Genomic DNA, 15,488 nt, shown 5'->3' with positions numbered 1-15,488 from the left:
AACTCAGTTTATAAAATAACTGGATTTGAATAAACCTCATCTATAAAAGTCTAGATTTACAAAATAAGTAAATAGGATGGATAAGCATGACTTTTGCTTATAACAAGGTAAGATTCCTTTCAATAACGTTTGAATGAAATTATATAAACGTGGAGTCCTCTCTTTAAGGATTTTATCTATCAGAGTAACAGGAGATGTCCAAAGCCTGAACTTCAATTGGCTAGCTGTGAAACCCCTCTAAACCTCAACTTAGTTTTCATATTTGCAAAAGGATTGGGCTAAGTATGATCTCTAAGCTACCTTTAATCTCATAGTGCTTCCTCCAGTGCATAAAATCCGTTTGTACTTGTACTCTACAAGACCTTTTAGAACTAACACCCAAAAAAGATGTCCTTTTCCTTATAGGGGACTGGAAGGCAAAAGTAGGAAGTCAAGAAATACCTGGAGTAACAGGCAAATTTGGCCTTGGAGTACAGAATGAAGCAGGGCAAAGGCTAATAGAGCTTCGACAAGAGAACGCACTGGTCATAGCAAACACCCTCTTCCAATAACACAAGAGAAGACTCTACACATGGACATCACCAGATGGTCAACACCGAAATCAGACTGATTATATTCTTTGCAGCCAAAGATGGAGAAGCTCTATACAGTCAGCAAAAACAAGACCGGGAGCTGACTGTGGCTTAGATCATGAACTCCTCATTGCCAAATTCAGACTTAAATTGAAGAAAGAGGGGAAAACCACTAGACCATTCAGGTATAACCTAAATCAAATCCCTTATGATTATACAGTGGAAGTGAGCAATAGATTTAAGGGACTAGATCTGATAGACAGAGTGCCTGATGAATTTAGGACAGAGGTTCGTGACACTGTACAAGAGACAGGGATCAAGACCATCCCCATGGAAAAGAAATGCAAAAAAGCAAAATGGCTGTCTGAGGAAGCCTTACAAATGGCTGTGAAAAGAAGAGAAGTGAAAAGCAAAGGAGAAAAAGAAAGATATACCCATTTGAATGCAGAGTCCCAAATAATAGCAAGGAGAGATAAGAAAACCTTCCTCAGGAGTCAATGCACAGAAATAGAGGAAAACAATAGAATAGGAAAGACTAGAGATCTCTTCATGAAAATTAGAGATACCAAGGGAACATTTCATACAAAGATGGACTCAATATTAAGGACAGAAATGGTAGGGACCTAACAGAAGCAGAAGATATTAAGAAGAGGTGGCAAGAATACACAGAAGAACCATCCAAAAAAGATCTTCACGACCCAGATAATCACGATGATGTGATCACTAACTTAGAGCCAGACATCCTGGAATGTGAAGTCAAGTGGGCCTTAGAAAGCATCACTACGAACAAAGCTAGTGGAAGTGATGGAATTCCTGTTGAGCTATTTCAAATCCTAAAAGATGATGCTGTGAAAGTGCTGCACTCAATATGTCAGCAAATTTGGAAAATGCCATGGCCAAGGCCAAAGGACTGGAAAAGGTCAGTTTTCATTCCAATCCCAAAGAATGGCAATGCCAAAGGATGCTCAAACTACTGCACAATTACACTCATCTCACATGCTAGTAAAGTAATGCTCAAAATTCTCTAAGCCAGGCTTCAGCAATATGTGAACCGTGAACTTCCAGATGTTCAAGCTGGTTTTAGAAAAGGCAGAGGAACCAGAGATCAAATTGCCAACATCCGCTGGATCATGGAAAAAGCAAGAGAGTTCCAGAAAAAACATCTATTTCTGCTTTATTGACTATGCCAAAGCCTTTATTGACTGTGTGGATCACAATAAACTGGAAAATCCTGAAAGAGATGGGAATACCAGACCACCTGAATTGCCTCTTGAGAAACTTGTATGCAGGTCAGGAAGCAACAGTTAGAACTGGACATGGAACAACAGACTGGTTCCAAATAGGAAAAGGAGTATGTCAAGGCTGTATATTGTCACCCTGCTTATTTAACTTCTATGCAGAGTACATCATGAGAAACGCTGGGCTGGAAGAAGCACAAGCTGGAATCAAGATTGCAGGGAGAAATATCAATAACCTCAGATATGTAGATGACAACACCCTCATGGCAGAAAGTGAAGAAGAACTAAAGAGCCTCTTGATGAAAATGAAAGAGGAGAGTGGAAAAGTTGGCTTAAAGCTCAACATTCAGAAAACTAAGATCATGGCATCCAGTCCGGTCACTTCCTGGCAAATAGATGGGGAAACAGTGGCTGACTTTATTTTTTGGGGCTCTCAAATCACTGCAGATGGTGATTGCAGCCATGAAATTAAAAGATGTTTACTCCGTGGAAGGAAAGTTATGACCAACCTAGACAGCATATTAAAAAGCAGAGATATTACTTTGTCAACAAAGGTCTGGTTTTTCCAGTGGTCATATATGGATGTGAGATTTGGACTATAAAGAAAGCTGAGCACTGAAGAATTGATGCTTTTGAACTGTGGTGTTGGAGAAGACTCTTGAGAGTCCCTTGGACTGCAAGGAGATCCAACCAGTCCATCCTAAAGGAGATCAGTCCTGGGTGTTCATTGGAAGGACTGATGTTGAAACTGAAACTCCAGTATTTTGGTCAGCTGATGCGAAGAGCTAACTCATTTGAAAAGACCCTGATGTTGGGAAAGATTGAAGGCATGAGGAGAAGGGGACGACAGAGGATGAGATGGCTGGATGCATCACTGACTCAATAGACATGAGTTTGGGTAAACTCTGGGAGATGGTGATGGACAGGGAAGCCTGGCATGCTGCGGTTCATGGGGTCGCAAAGAGTCGGACAAGACTGAACAATTGAACTGAACTGAACTTGTACTTGACATCAGGCTTACAAAAAGTACATAGCACATCATATGGTAAGTGTGGTCAATGAATTTACTCTGTTACTTAAAATCAAACATCCATACCATGGCCTCTGAGGCCCTGCTTGATCAGGCCCCTGACTACATCTCAGGGTCTGACCTCACCTCACTCTCCTCCTTGCCCACTTTGCTCCAGGCCTTCTTTACATTCCTGGAACACATCAAGCTCATTCCTACCTCAGGGCCTTTGCATTTGCTGTCCCCTTGGCCTGAGATCCTTTCCCCACTGATTTCCAGCAAGTTGACTCTTTCCGGACATTCAGATCTCAGTTCAAAAGTACTTCTTTACAGAGGGTCTCCCTGAAGCTAATAGATAGAGAATTCAACACCCACCAAGAATCCAAATTCTTTTAGGGTACACATGGAACAGTTACAAAAATAAACATGTATGTATCTCCTTCAACATATTCCCAATGAAAAATATGATATAGATCAGGTTCTCCAATGGCATTTCAGTGAAATTTGAAATTAATTTTTGAAAGATAATTGCTTAGAATATTTGGAAACCAAATAAAATATGGCTCAATGACTCTTGGAAATATTTTAAATTGGATGATAGTGAAAACACCACATGTCAACATTGGTGGGGCACAGACAGTGAAAGTACTACATTAAAGGCAAATTTATAGCTTCACATACGCTTATCAGAAAACCAGAAAGGTTGAAAAAGACATGAGCTAAGCATTCAACTCAAATACGGGGAAAGCAGCAGCAGAACCAACGGAAAGAAACAAAAAGAAAATAACTAGGAGAGCAGAAATCAACAAAATACAGAACAGCTGAGACGCTACGAAAACTAAATGCTTCCATGAAAAGATTAATAAGATAGAAGTCTTATTGGAGGTGTGTCTAAGAAAAGGGAGGGGGGAAGCAAACACATTATAGAATAAAAAGTAGTATATAACCACAGTCACAACGGATTTAAAAAAAATATTAAAAGAGTTATAAACGATCATGGGGTAATAAAGCCACGTGGCTTTCCCTGACTGCTCCTACTTAGTATTGTTATCGTCTATTATCTGTCCCCTGGAATTGAAATGTAAGCTCCTTGAGGCAGAGATTTTTGTCTCTTTGGTTCACAGATAACCAGCAACTATTTGATGAACGCACAGATGAATGTCCCCAATAAGCCAGCACAATGAGGTCAGATAAGTTCTCAACACAGATATTTTGGTCTTCCGCAGATTTGCCCAGAACAAAGACAACTGAGAAGGAATCCCGCTAAAGGTGTCTGGGATCCGATCACACCACTGGCACACTGTTCTGTACCTTAGTAATTTCAAGAGCAACTCAGAGGAACTACGAATTTCTGCCTCAGCAGGCCACAAGTGTGCAGCAATCCTGAATATGAAGACCAAAGAAGTAAAACAGTTTGGTGGTCCCTCAAAAAGCCAAACATAGATTTACCGTATGACTCAGCAACTCCACTCTTAGGTATATAGCCCAAAGAACTGAAAACCCAATTCAGAGCAACACTAATAGACGAATGCTCACAGCAGCACTATTCATGACAGCCAAAAGGTGGAAGCAACCCAAATGTGGATATGAAAGTGAAGTTGCTCAGTCATGTCCAACTCTTTGTGACCCCACGGACTGTAGCCTGCCAGTCTACAGAGGACAGGTTCCTCTGTCCATGGAATTTCCCAGGCAAGAATACTGGAGTGGGTTGCCATTTCTTTCTCCAGCAGATCTTCCCAACCCAGTGATCGAACCCAGGTCTCCCGCAATTGCAGGCACTCTACCATCTGAGCCACCAGGGAATCCACCCACAAAATGTGATGTATCCATAGAAGAGAATACTGTTACTGTTACTGTTGTTGTTTAATTGCTCAGTTGTGTCTGACTTTTTTGTGACTCCATGGACAGCTCCTCTGTCCATGAGACAAAAATAAATCTGAAAATTGTCCTGATGTTTATTTACTATTTCCATTTTATTCTTATACCTTGCTAATCAAGTTTTACAGTTTGGTTTCAATACTATACAAGCATTCATTCCTCAAGATTGCTCCTATGATTGCTCCACTGAACACCTGGATATTGCTTAGATATTTGCTTACGACAGTTGGCGGGTGGAGCTAAGTAAGATATTTTTGGCTGTTCTGTCAGAACAGGACAGAGCCTGTCATGTTGCCAGCACATGACCATGATAAATATGTCCTCTTCAACTTCCATAACTTGAAAATCGGGTGGATGTTGGAGCAATCCCACAAATGAAGCTTTGTGCACTGTTTGAAGATACTTTCTGAATATTTTCCAGAGCAAGTGAAAGATTATTCCTTCACTCACATTTTAAATTCCTAACATCTTGAGGCCTTTATTATTATCCAAATTATTATCTAGCCAACAAAACTCCTAATAGTCTATCCATCAATTTATTCTATTAAACGTATAAACTATAGATAGAACTTCAACATGTAAGGAGATATTCCACTTCACTTATAACTAGAATGCTCATCTACATTTGAAACTAAATGTTCACATATTAACAACATATCCCAGGCCTCATTCATATCACATTTTGATGCTCTGATTAGAGATGATGGTTACTCAAGGGCTTCCTTGGTGGCTCAGCTGGTAAAGAATCCACCTGCAATGTGGGAGACCTGGATTCATCCCTGGGTTGGGAAGAGGTTGGGAAGATGCCCTGGAGGGGGGCATGGCAATCCACTCCAGTATTCTTGCCTGAAGAATCCCCATGGACAGAGGAGGCTGGCGGGCTATAGTCCATGGGGTCACAAAGAGTCAAAACACAACTGAGCGGCTAAGCACAGCACAGCACACACAGCATGGGACCCCACATTCACGTGCAAGTTCAGAGAGGCCACACACAGTGCTGAAGTAGTCATTTGACCACCTGGCCTTCCAAAGGCTGAGACTAAAACCCAAGCCAAATGACAGATTTGGGCAAAACAGAAGGCTGAGGCTGATGGTGTTTCACCCCTAGTAAAGAGGCGAGACCAGGGAGCCAGAGGAGCTGAGCAAGCTGGATAATTCTCAGGGTAAAAAAGAGGCATTTTTTGCCCTCACTGACCCAAAGAAAGTGACTGCAGTTTGTCACCCCATTTTCCATGGAATTTCCTACTGACAAGGAAACAGAAAAAGGGAAGCAACCAAAGAGATAGGATGCTACCCTCCACAAACACTTCCTGTTGTTTGTGCTAAAACTTATACAGCTCACGTCAGCACACCCTACAGCACAGCTCTCGTCACACACACCTAACACTGAGAGTTCTAAAACTACTCAGGTGCACAGTGTTCACTAAGTTTTCAGGGCCTACACTTAAGGTTAGAAAAGAATTGAGAAAATCCCAAGAGGATCTTTGTTATTTGCTTATGTGAACTTAGAGGTTATTCTTGTCTACATCCAGACAACAGAAATTCAGTCATTATTATCAGGTGGATGGTTTTAGAGTCTAATGAATCCTTGCTTTCCTCTGTGCTTTTATCCTCTCCCAGCCACCAATTAGGAAGAGAAATCTCTTACTGACAGAGGCCTAATAACTAGAAAAAGCAAGAAACTCCAGGATGTCTTATAAAACATTTATGAGGTTTGGGCTTCTTCGGTGGCTCAGAGGTAAAGAATTTATCTGCAACGCAGGAGATGTGGGTTCAATCCCTGGGTCGGGAAGATCCCCTGGAGAAGAAAATAGCAACCCATCCCAGTATTCCTGCCTGGGAAATCCCAAGGACAGAGGAGCCTGGTGGGCTAAAATCCATAGGGTCGCAAAGACTGAACGCGCACACACACACACCATGAGGCTGAGCTTTCACTCAACTGTAAAAAGGGATTCTGAGTATTACTCACTTGAAAGTGGTTTGCAAAATAGAAACTGCTGTGAAGGGCCAAAGAAACCTGAATTCCCACTATGCTGGATTTAGATTTGCTACAGGCTGTTTATTTGGCTAATAATCCAAAAATTGCAGGGGTGGGGCAGGGATGGAGGATGGGGAGAGACAGTCTATATGTTCCAGAAAACTCTTTTGTCTTTACCAGAGAAGAAAGCTGATGGGTTTTCATTTGCGACAAATCATATAAAAGGTACACCTTTGATGGTTTTTGTTGTTGTGTTTCATTTTCACTCAGGCTTCCAAGAAAGCATAAGGTTATCTGATACAAGATCAGGAGAAGTATGAGTTAGAGGCTACATTTCTTACAAAGGCTCCCTGCTTCTTGCAAAAGTCTTTTTATTTTTTTAAACAGATCTAGTTCCAGTTTCGGAGAAGGCAATGGCACCCCACTCCAGTACTCTTGCCTGGAAAATCCCATGGACCGAGGAGCCTGATGGGCTGTATGTAGTCCATGGGGTCGCTGAGGGTCGGACACAACTGAGCGACTTCACTTTCACTTTTCACTTTCCTGCATTGGAGAAGGAAATGGCAACCCACTCCAGTGTTTTTGCCTGGAGAATCCCAGGGATGGGGGAGCCTGGGGGCTGCTGTCTATGGGGTCGGGCACGACTGAAGTGACTTAGCAGCAGCAGCAGTTCCAGTTTAACCCGTACCAGTCCCCAGAGAATGAAGCTTGACGTGGATGAGTGGAGTGGGGTGGGTGGCGTCAACAGCCTGTGGGGCCCTGGGTCAGAATCCACACTATCATGAGCCTTCCCGAAGCTAGCTGACTTAGTCATTCTGGCGTTCGCCAACTCATCCTGCTTGCCATGGACTTTCCCAGTTTTAGCAAAGTCCTACATCTCTGGGCTTCCTGGGTGGCACTAGTGGTAAAGAACCTGCCTGCCAATGCAGGAGACATATGAGAAGTGGGTTTGATCCCTGGGTTGGGAAGATCCCCTGGAGGAGGGCACGGCCACCCATACCAGTATTCTTGCCTAGGAGCCTGGCTGGTTACAGTCCATAGGGTCACAAAGAGTCGGACATGACTGAAGCTACTTAGCATGCACGTAAGCACATCCCAGGAAACTTCTTAGTCCCAGGCAAACCAGGATGTTTATCAATCATCTGAAGATTTACCTCCCTTGCAGAAGCCATACCTTGTTTAAACAAGACACCGAAAGCAGGATTCAAAGTACTACAAATGTTTCAAGTTAAATCTCTGTATTTTGCAGCCTTTGTTTCTGTGCGTCACCAATCTCATCATCAGCCTCTTTCTACCACTGAATAGGAGGCCCGTCTAGTTACCACAAAAAAGTCATAAAGAACACTAAATGGTGCAACATTTTTACTCAGTTAAAGATCTTTATTTTCCACCTTTTTTTTAAAGAAAAAAAATCTAAATTCATGCAAATAGTCTTGAATTTTTTTTAAAACTTCAAACCTGTTTGGCTGATTTATTTTCTGTGTTTATAAAAAATATGTTGTGGGGAGAAATAATGATTTACCTGGAGGAATAATGATTTACCTAGTTGAGTTAGCTTTGTACATCTGTCAAGCTCCCGTCCCTTGCCATGTATTCGAGTATATATAGAAAAACAACACCAAAATCCTCCCCAAAGACAATAAATCAAGCTGTCCCAAGATTAAAGACTAAAAGATAGTAAATTAAATTCTCTGTGGCTTAATCTGAATTAAGAATCTTGTGCTTATAGTGTTTCTATAGAGTTAGTAACTGTATTAACTTCCTACTGATGCTGTAACAAACTACAGTGGCTTAAGAAAATGCAGATGTTATTTTACAGTTCTGGGGATCAGAAATCCAAAATGGGTCTAATGGGCAAAAACCAAGGTGTTGGCAGGGCTGTGTTCCTTCAGGGAGGCACTGGGGGAAATACACTTCTCACCTTTTTGAAAAAAGATTCATTGCTTGGTTCACGGCCTCCAATTAGCAGTCTCATCACGCTCACCTGTGCTTCTGTTGTCACTGGCCTTTTCTGACTCTGATTCTTCAGTTCCTCTCTTCCATTTTTTAAAGAACCCTTGTGATTAAAATCAACTGGATAATTCAAGACAGTCTCTCAAAATCTTTAACTTAATTACATTAGCAAAGTCCCTTATGCCATATGAGGTAACATATTCACAGGTCGTGAGGAGGAGAACCTGGATATCTCAAGGCGGTCACTGTTCTGCCTCCCACAGTAATTAAGACACCATCTTGGAAAGTTATCAGATTTGACGTTAATAGGATTGTATCTTGAGGTCCTATTTTCTTGAAGTCCTATTATCTTAAATCTGTTAGGTAATCCTTCCAAACATTTAGGTATCTAATAGTTTCTAAGTAAATCTGAAAAGATATTACATTACAGGCTAACGTCAGGGAACAGGATGAAATGTATGGGGGTTCCAATAATGATCACCTCCACAAGCACAACTTCTCCCATTTCAAGGTGACCCCCCTAATCCTCATTATTGCTTAAACTAACATTACATACCAAGCAATGGAACCACAAAAAGAGTCCCATGTAATATTACACAATTATTTAGAACGGACAAAATTTCACAGCATTTTAAAACTACATAACGAAATCTTTCAGAGCAAAAATCTTGAACTAAAACAGACAGGGACTCAAATCCTGACTCAATCCCTTGCAAGATCAAGTCCCGGTTTTATTTCTCAGTGTCTACCTCACAGTTCATGTGAGACTGAATGAAAGGAAACCTATAAACTTTTTAGCAGCATGTTAGCTGTGGTTATCACTGTCATAAAAGCGATATACTTGACACAGTAACCTCGACCCCCATTTTACATATAAAGAAACCAACTCCCCCAATATAAACAGCTCTTCTAAAGGATGCATAACTAGTAAATAATCTTATACATATCCCAGTGCCTGGCACACATTGTATCCACTCCTGAATACCTTTGTTTTCAGCAACGTCAGATACAATTCCCTACAGGCTGACTTCACAATTGTTTCATCACCTCGAGCATTCACAGCTTTTTCCCCTATCCGTCCTCTACTCAAAGGATGTGGTCTCTGATATCATTTCGCTTCCAAGAAACCAAATGTACTGAGATTTCAAGACACAGTTTCAAAAACAGGTCCAGCTCGTCTGCAAGAATATACTTTCCACTTTTTCCATTTCGATAAGCTATAACTCCTCCCCACCGCTGATCATACACCTGATAAGGAACTGAAACTACAATATATAAAGAACACTTACAACTTAAAATAGACACATAACCCAAATACAAAATGGGCAAAGGATCTCAACGGACATTTCTCCAAAGATGTACAAATGGCCAATAAGTACATGAAAAGCTCAACATTAATCATTATGAAAACGTAAACTAAATGTTTATGTATATACACGCACAATGCACATTCACATATATATATGAGTGTAGGCCAATCATATTTCATATTAATTTCTTTCAAGTCTCCTAATGGGGTATTAGAAAATATTTCTTCTTAAAGGAATGTTGAGTCTGACAGGGTTGCGATCCAGTGATCTAGCAGATATGATCAACACATGGCCTGTTAGATAAGAGTCAGGGTTTTTTCCTCTGCTGTGTTCCACAAAGGCTTCAGCCTTAAGGACTCCATGGGAAAAGCAACAGTAAAATTAAAAGTAACTTATTCCTCACTTTTGCTACCAACTTGTTCTTTATTTAGGGAATGTGCTGTTTCTGGAGATATATAATTATACACGTGGAGCTCATGCATCTGTCATTATGTTATACAATGACATATTTTACAATGTCTACAGTGCCAGATAAGTGAATCTTGCATCTATAAATGCCTGAACGGTAATTTAAACTTTTTTTTTTTTTCATTGAAGATACTCCTGAACAAAAGATACAGCTTCATCTGGCTGACCGTTTGCAGCTCAAGGCCACTGTAACGACATGCAATTAAACGCCCTAACATGAGACAGGGTCAGCTACTGCTGGCCTCTCGACTAAATGATCCCAGACAGATGAGGCTTTTGGAGTTCCTGGCTCTGCTTTTTATAGGAACTTCTTTTTATGGGCTATTAATTAATTTATTGCTGCTTTTAGCACTGGTAGCCTCAAGCAGTGCCTCCTACCTCTAAGATGCTGCATTCGTACAAACATTTAACACCCACATTACCAGTGACAGTACATTTTTCATCTCTTGGAACCTAGTGCCATAGCCAAAGCCTTTCCAACCACAACTTTTAAAAGTTTACTGGCTTAAGAAAAAAACGAAGTTCTTACAAGCTTATGGGGGTACCTTGAGGGCAAAAGTGACCCAAGGAGTCAGAACCAGGAAGTGGAAACTCAGCAGAAACCAAAAAGGCCATTTTCTTAGTATCCTCACCTCTGCTCCCTTTGCCTGCCCATTTCTTTCTTTTGATTCTGTAAACTCCCTTTTTCGGCTTCCAACTCTACAAACCCTGAAGTTACATCAACTCACTTGCAGAGAACCAAGAGCTACCTCTCTCCCAGTGCCAATCTAGAGGAGAGAAACCAATCTAGAGGAGAAGAAGGCCCTTTTGAGTTAAGTTCCCCTATGGTCCAGTTGATAAGACCGTGTAGTATAAAAATGGCTGCTGGGGCCACCTTGGTGAGGAAGGGCAGTTTTTAAGAGGACAAATGTTGTGATAAACTGGCTTAATGTGCAACAAAGGAATCGGATAATCCAGACTGCTGGAGCTTAAGATTCTAAAATAAGAATTAACTCCATATGAGGGCCTGAGGTGCTCCCCTATTAGGAAAGAACATGAGGTTTGGCCCCATTATGTGGTAGGTACTTCTTTTTTTTTTTAGGTCTTTGACTGTCTACTCCCTGTGTCTTTCTTTCTGTTTTTAACTTGATATACTTCACATACCATAAACAGCTTTCCTGGTGGCTCAGCAGTAAAGAATCCACCTGCTCATGCAGGAGACACAGGTTCGATCCCTAGGTCTGGGAGATCCCCTGGAGTAGGAAATGGCAACCCACTTTAATATTCTTGCCCATCTCCCATGGACAGAGGAGCCTGGCTGGCTACAGTCCGTGGGGTCGCAGAGTTGGACAGAAATGAGCACACACACACACATACCATAAAAGCCACCTTTTTAAAAATGTGCAATTCAGTGACTTTTAATAGATTCACAAGAGTTCTGCAACTATCCCCGTTATCTATTTTTCAGACCATTTTTATGATCCCAAATAGGAACCTCAAACTCAGCAGCAGTCACTCCTGATTATTTTGTTTCCCTAGTTCTAGGCAACTACAGATCAACTTTCTGTCTCTATGGATTTGCCTATTCTGGACATTTCATAAAAACAGAACCGTACAATTTGTGGCCTTTTGTCCTTGGCTTCTTTCACTTAGCATAGTTTTCAAGATTCATGCACATGGTAGTATGTATGAGTGTTTCATTTCTTTTCATGGCTGAAGATTTCATTATATAGATGGACCATATTTACTTATCCATTCATCAGCTGATGGACATTTAGGTTAATTCCCCTTTTTGGAGCTTACAAATAATGCTACTATGAACATTTATGCATGAGTTTTTATATGAACGTATCTTTTTCATTTTCTTGGTATATACCTAGAAGTAGAAATGCTAAGTCATATGGTAATTGTTCAACGTATTGAGAAATTGCCAAACTGTTTTTCTAAAGCAGCTGCACCATTTTACTTTCCCACCAGCAGGATGTGAATATCCCAACTTTCTCCAGCCCCATCTTTTTGACTGTCAATTGGTTTGATTACAGCCATGCTAGTCGGATGAAGTGGCACCTCACTGTAATTTTAATTTGTACTTCCCTAGTGACCAGTGATACTGAACATCTTTTCATATCCTTACTGCCATTTGTGTATCGTCTTTGTAGAAATGGCTATTCCAACCTTTTGCCCATTTTTTGTCATTTTACAGATGAGTTATGAGTTAGAGAACTCTTATTTAAGATTCTAGACCCTTATCAGATATATGGTTTTCCCCATTATGCGAGTTGTCTTTTTTCAGTAGTGTCCTTTGATGCACAAAAGTTTTAAATTTTGATGAAGTTAATTTATCTTTTTTCTTTTTGTCAGCTATACTGCAGGTGTCCTAAAAAGCCACTGTCTAATCCAAGGTCACAAAAATTTACACCTATGTTTGCATATGACTCATAGTTTTAACTTTTATATTTAGGTCTTTGATCCATTTTGAGTTAATTCTCATAGATGGTAAGAGGTAGGGGTACAAATTCATCATTTGTGTTTAGATATCCAGTTGTTCCAGCACCATTTGTTGGAAAGACTATTCTTTCCTTATTGAGTTATCTTTACTAAAATCTTTTCAAGAAAAATTTCCAAGGTTTTCTCAATAACTGACTATACTCAGGCACACAATACGGAACTCAATGTGATTAAGACATATGCAAAAAGTCCCAACTGTCATCTGCAGTCACTTTCACTTTATACACTAAAATTACTCTGGCTAACATATTGGATATTCACTATCTTAATTGTGGTGATGGTTTCATGGGTGTGTACATATGTCAAACTTATAAAATTGTATACTTTAAATATGTGCAGTTTATTGTATGTCAATTATGCCTTAAGAAAGCTGTTTTTAAAAGAGATGAACTAAGGGCAAGTAAATGAAATAATTTTCTTTTCCTAATTATTTTTCAGGATCAGCTTCTCTGGTTGGCCCTAGGGGTACACTATCAACTAGGCACTCACAAAAGCTTTTTATTTCTACATTTCTCTTAACTGAGTATTGTTTCAGGACACAATCAAACATTTAAATTTCAGATCTGTAAGGCAGGGACCATCATTACTACGAGATAAGTATTGAGAGCTGGAAATGTGTTTGACTTTTAAGGAAAAGTATTTTGAAGTCTCTTTCCAATGAGAACTGAGTGGCTCAGTTTTCCTTTTCTGCATAAAATTTAAGCCCCACCTCCACCCCAACGGCACAAAGTTCCATTTCAGCAGAGACTTCATCTGTCTGTTCCCCTCCTATGCCTAGAACACTGTCCAACATACAATAGGCACTCAGTAAATATCTGTCAAAGAATGAAATAAAATCCCATTTAAATTATGACCACCTTTTCCTGGGGCCATTTTGGACTGAGGGAGATGGCAGCTCTATTCCTCCCTCTAACATGACAAGTCCATCTCCAGAGGCACGTACTGTCTTCCTCAAATTTTATTATTCACCTTCTTATATTTGGGAAAACAAGGCGATGTGGCTTAGGAATCTCACTTAAAGGAAAAGAACTAAAAGGGTGTGTCAAAGATTATGCACAGGATCCACAAACTAGAAGCAATCAGATGAGAGCAGTTAGGGAAATTATCCCTAACTGAGGAAACAATCCATAGATTTATAATGACAAGTCTGCGGTAACATGGAAAATGAAGTGTGAATTAGGAACTGGAAAGCACTATGCTTACAAATTATATACAACTATCTGCTAGAAAACTTACTCCATAAGGGTAGGATGTTTGGGTTTGTTCTGTTCACTAGACAGTCCCTGGTATATGCAAGGTGTTTATTAACACTTGAACGAATCAATGAAACTAAATATAAAACATACTTATGAAAACATACCTGAAGGGAATGAACACAGGTGGAAAATTATGTTCAAGTGGTGCAACTGTGGGTGTTCCTTCCACTTTCCCTCTATTTTCCAATTCTCCCTAAAGTTGTGATAAAACTTTCTCAGTTCAAAGGATGGTCACAGAAATCCCTCACCAGGCTCAGGCTGCTTCCTCCTCTGTCCTGCAACTAGGAAGCATCCGGATTGGAGTAGGGATGTGCCTGCCTTCAGTTTGGGGAGGGGTATTTTACAGCGTTTCTGGCTCCAGCCAAGAGCTACTGCTGCTGCTGCTGCTAAGTCGCTTCAGTCGTGTCCGACTCTGTGCGACCCCATAAACGGCAGCTCACCAGGCTCCTCCTTCCCTGGGATTCTCCAGGGAAGAATATTGGAGTGGGTTGCCATTTCCTTCTCCACCAGCCAAGAGCTCCTGGGGTACCAAATATTTAGGCTTTTCCCCCTGGTGGCTTAGATGGTAAAGGGTCCACCTGCAATGCAGAAGACTGGGGTTCGATCTCTGGGTTCCCGGGGGCGGGGGGAGATAGAGAAGAGAATGACTACCCACTCCAGATTTCCATAAACAGAGGAACCTGGCGGGCTACCGTCCATGGGGTCGCATAGAGTCCTGCATGACTGAGCAACTAACTCCCCTCCCCCTCGCCCCGCACCCAGCAATACAGAAGGCGGCCGCTGCACCGCCCCCATTGGAGCCTGCACGAGTTTGAACTTGCAGTCGGACTACACTTTCTCCAAAGCTGCCGCATCCTTAGCCTCCCTCCTCTCCGCCTGCAGTCACTTCTAGACATCCCACGGGGGTCGCATTGCCCGTCTAAGGTGGGGGGTGAGGGGGCAGGGTATCTTGTTCCCAAGGGGGAGGTCACTCTCTGAGGGCTCTATCTCCCCTGAGCTTCATTGGTCCTCCCTGGACCTCCTCTTGGGGTCATTCGTCCCCTTAGAGTTCATCCCCCTGGAAGGGGGTCGCTCGCTCCATTATTCCCTCGCCCCTCTCCTCAGGGATCATTCGTTCCCAAGGAGGAGGTCACCTCAGCCCCCGGGCTCATTCCCCCTGAGAAGGTGGCTTGTCCTCCGGCCCCCCTGAGGCGGCTGAGCACTCGTACCCGAGGGGCAGGTCACGCCTTCCGCCCGGCCCCGTCCCCTCAGGGTCAGCGCCGCCTCCTTCCGGGCCCTCCCCACCGCGAACGGCGATTCCAGGCGGGGCTCCCGGGCAGGGACGCGGCGGCGGGGCCGG

General features: G+C 41.8%; 1 long non-coding RNA gene across 1 annotated transcript; it reads right to left on the bottom strand.

The window, feature by feature from the left end:
• Positions 1-3,102: 3,102 nt before the first annotated feature.
• On the bottom strand, positions 3,103-15,444 carry LOC132342549 (uncharacterized). The gene is made up of 2 exons (XR_009490958.1): positions 15,358-15,444; positions 3,103-14,342 (listed from the first exon to the last, which is right to left on the bottom strand). It is a non-coding gene; the product is annotated as an uncharacterized lncRNA (long non-coding RNA).
• Positions 15,445-15,488: the final 44 nt, after the last annotated feature.

This window comes from Bos taurus, chromosome 17 (genome assembly GCF_002263795.3).
Source record: "Bos taurus isolate L1 Dominette 01449 registration number 42190680 breed Hereford chromosome 17, ARS-UCD2.0, whole genome shotgun sequence".
NCBI classification, from domain to species: domain Eukaryota; kingdom Metazoa; phylum Chordata; class Mammalia; order Artiodactyla; family Bovidae; genus Bos; species Bos taurus.
This window is presented reverse-complemented; position numbering and strand designations above follow the sequence as displayed.